The sequence below is a fragment of the Gossypium arboreum genome, chromosome 12 (assembly GCF_025698485.1).
Source record: "Gossypium arboreum isolate Shixiya-1 chromosome 12, ASM2569848v2, whole genome shotgun sequence".
Lineage (NCBI taxonomy): Eukaryota > Viridiplantae > Streptophyta > Magnoliopsida > Malvales > Malvaceae > Gossypium > Gossypium arboreum.
Window position 1 is genome coordinate 68,249,809 of NC_069081.1, and position 3,917 is coordinate 68,253,725.

Below are 3,917 nucleotides of genomic sequence, written 5' to 3' on the forward strand. Positions count from 1 at the left end.
ATCGGTAGTTATTTTGCATGTGTTGCTGGAAACACAAAAATTTACACACTTTTTCATACCCTTTTTAACTTAAATTCATGCAAATTCGGTTAAATTCTTGTCAAAAAATAATTAATTATTATAAAATAATTAATTGCACTTAAATTATGAACATTTTGAATTTTAATTAATTTTGATTAATTTTGGTTATTTTCGATAGAATTGCACAAAGGGCGAAAAATGGCTCGGCAGACATTGCTAGAAGCACAAAACCGAGAAGCAATTTAAAGTACCAAGGCAAATTAATTTCCAGCCTAAGATGGTCCAAAATTATGTGTATCAATTCATAATATAATTAATTTTAATTTACATCCAATTTAATTTGGGTTAATAAATTATTAATAAATTATGAAAAGTGGTCCAATTGAGCCGAACCGAGTGAACCGAACCGACCAAGTAATGGACAGCCCAAAATCGCCCCATGTGTTGACCCAAATCAGCTTATTGAATGATTATTTAGCTTGCAAAGAGGCCCTTGAACACTTGTTCAAATAGCATTCAAACCCCTCCACAAATTATGGCTTTCTAGATTTGCCCCAAGCTTAATTTAGAAAGTTTGAAATCATCAAACTTGCCACATGTGTGGCCAGCCAAGGGAGGGCTCTATGGCTACTAATTTTAACTATTTTTAGCAGCCCTCTTCAGCTATAAAAAACCCCCTTAAGCTTATCATTTGAAACACACCTTAATTCATTTCACATCTTTTATCTCTTCTCTCCACTTTCTCTCTTCTTTGTCATTCAAAATTCTCTTGCTCTCTTTTCGATTTCCTCCCTTAGAAAAGGGGTGTTCATCAACCATTTTGGAGCAACATTGAATTGTTCGTAGCAGCTTTGATCAACGAGGATAACAGAGAACGAAGAACTGAGCAAGCTAGTCAAACCACGAAAAAACACCAGATTTGATTCTTGTTCCCTATCTCTTTAATTTTTGTTGTTGTTATGATGAACATATCTATGAATATTTATGTTGCTGGAATTGTTAATTTAATCAATTTAGCTTGAATTTAATTCGTGTTAGGTTGATTGCATTTCATCTTCTTAAATTGTTAAAATTGTGTTTATGTTGTTATAGGCCTCGGTAAGATGCTTGATTAAGTAAAATCATGACTAAGTTATTCTTGCATTACAATTGTTAGGTAACTAATGAATTAATTATTTAAATGGATTGAAATTGTAATTCATAGACATAGTACTTAAGCAGTGCATGTTTAATCATATAAGGTAGCTGAGGGTTAAATTACCAACGTTATCTGACGATACAATTGCCTTGCATAACTTGCAAGATTATTGTGATTAAACTGTTTCAAGGTAAGGATACTTTGTTACCTCACATAGTCTTTTATGTGCTTATTAAATCGAGTTCATTATTTGAATTGACATAGGGATATGTTTAAGAGATTATTTCAATTTAATAAGTATGTATGTGCTATAACATATTTGCCTATTAAAATTTGTTTAATCGATTGAATTGACATAGAGATGTGTCCAAGAGATGAATAGATTTTTGTAGGTGAGTATGTTCATAAGTTAGCCAATTACCGAGTTGCCGTGAATTTATTCGTAACAATATAAACATGAGTTTAATAATTCTAAGATAAGAAATGTAATTAATCTAACACAGTTATGTCATATTGATTAAACTCGTATTTTGAAATCGTGCATTTGAGATTTATTTATTTAGTTTAAAATCCTAATTCTTAATCGCCCTCTTCAAACAAAATATATTTTTTCACCAAAGTGTTTTAAATAGCATTCATAAATAATTCTTTTCACAGTCCCTGTGGGTACGATAACTCGACATTTACTTGTCACTTTATTAATGTTGCAATTATGTACACTTGCACATTTTCGTCGTTCCAAGTTTTTGGCGCCGTTGCCGGGGACTGTTTTAAAAGGTCATTATTTGTGAATTTGTTAGTTTTGCATTTTGGTTTAATTTCCTATTTAATTTTTTTACTTAGTTAATTTTTCTGTGATCATTTCAGTTAATTTTTCTATGATTATTTCAGGTGTTTATGAGTATTGACAGAATTATTGACCTACTCCCTATAGACCTTGAGATTGAACGAACTTTTCGACAGTGAAAAAGACAATCAAATTAGAGAAGGACCTAAGAAATGAACTTTGAAAATCCAAATCAAGGAAACAGAGCAAACCCTACTCAAAATCCTATCATTATTGCTGATGATAGGGATAGAGCTTTAAGATAGTATGACATGCCAGTATTTCATGATCTTGATCCAGGTATTAGGAGACCCGAAATTGAGGCACAACAGTTCGAGATGAAACCAGTCATGTTCCAGATGCTCCAGACAATGCGCCAATTTAGTGGAATGCCTACTGAAGATCCTCACCTACACTTAAGACTGTTTATGGAGTTGAGCGATTCTTTCAAGTTAGCCGGAGTACCTAAAGATGCATTGCGATTGAAGCTGTTCCCATATTCACTAAGGGAAAGAGCTCGAGCCTGGTTGAACTCATTACCACCAAACTCAATTTCCATATGGCAAGAGTTAGCAGAAAGATTCCTCATGAAGTATTTCCCACCTAGCAAGAATGCTAAGTTGAGGAATGAGATCACTGCTTTCCAACAAATGGATGATGAGCCCTTGTATGAGGCATAGGAAAGGTACAAAGAATTATTATGGAAGTGCCCTCATCATGGAATCCTACATTGCATCTAACTTGAGACATTTTATAATGGTCTCAATGCTCACAGGAGGATTGTAGTGGACGCTTCTGTTAATGGTGCTCTCTTTTCTAAGTCTTATAATGAGGCTTATGAAATCATTGAGAGGATTGCCAGCAACAACTATCAATGGCCAACCAATCAAGCAGCATTAGGAAGACGAGTTGCTGGAATACATGAAGTAGATGCTCTTACTTCACTCGCTTCTCAGGTTTCATCAATATCCTCAATGTTAAAAAATCTTACTACTAATGGGTCTAATAGTTTTGGAGCACAGCCACCAAATCAATTTGAAAGTATAGTCTATGTTTATTGTGAGGAAGGACATTTGTTCGAAGAATGTCCATCGAACGTAGAATTCGTATATTACATGGGTAACCAAAACCAAAATAGAGGAAGGCAAGGACAGCAATCCAAGTTTTATAACCCATCATGGCGAAATCACCCCATTTTTCCTAGAGTAATCAAGGGGCTGAAACCTGTAACACTTACGCCCAACCTAGACCAACCCAGTCGCCTAGTTTCCCCAAACAAGTTCAGAAACCAGCTCAAGTTGAATCATCCAAAAGCTTAGAGAATTTATTCAAGGCATACATGGCAAAAAACGACACTATTCTAAGGAATTTGGAGAATCAAGTAGGCCAGCTTGCTACTGAACTTAGGAACCGACCACAAGGTGCTTACCTAATGATACAGAGAATCTGAGGAATCCAGGGAAGGAGCATTGAAAGCGTTGACATTGAGGAGTGGAAAGACAGTAGAGCCCAACACTATCGAAGCTGTAAGGCGCAAGCCGACGTTCAAGATTCAGAGGAAGTTCAACCGAGTGTTGAAATTCTAATTTCACAAGAACCAATATCTGCAAAACTCGATAAGGTAATTTCAAAACCAATTAATTTTGATCAACTAATAACTCCGTTAGATGCAGAATTGCCACAGAAGGCGAATCAACTAGTTTCAGTGAAGAAACCTCCACCACCCTACCCTCAAAGACTTTAGAAGCAGAAGCAGGAAATTCAATTCAAGAAGTTCCTAGATGTATTCAAGCAACTTCATATCAACATCCCATTGGTTGAAGCACTTGAAGAAATGCCGAACTATATCAAATTCATAAAGGATATCCTATCTAAAAAATGAACGCTTGGAGAATTTAAGACGGTAGCCCTAACGAAGGAATGTAGTGCATA

At 35.2% G+C, this 3,917-nt stretch overlaps 1 non-coding gene across 1 annotated transcript; it reads right to left on the reverse strand.

Moving 5' to 3' along the window:
* Positions 1-2,602: 2,602 nt before the first annotated feature.
* Positions 2,603-2,709, reverse strand: LOC128285902 (small nucleolar RNA R71). The gene has a single exon (XR_008276449.1). It is a non-coding gene; the product is annotated as a small nucleolar RNA R71 (small nucleolar RNA).
* Between the last annotated feature and the right edge of the window lie 1,208 nt (positions 2,710-3,917).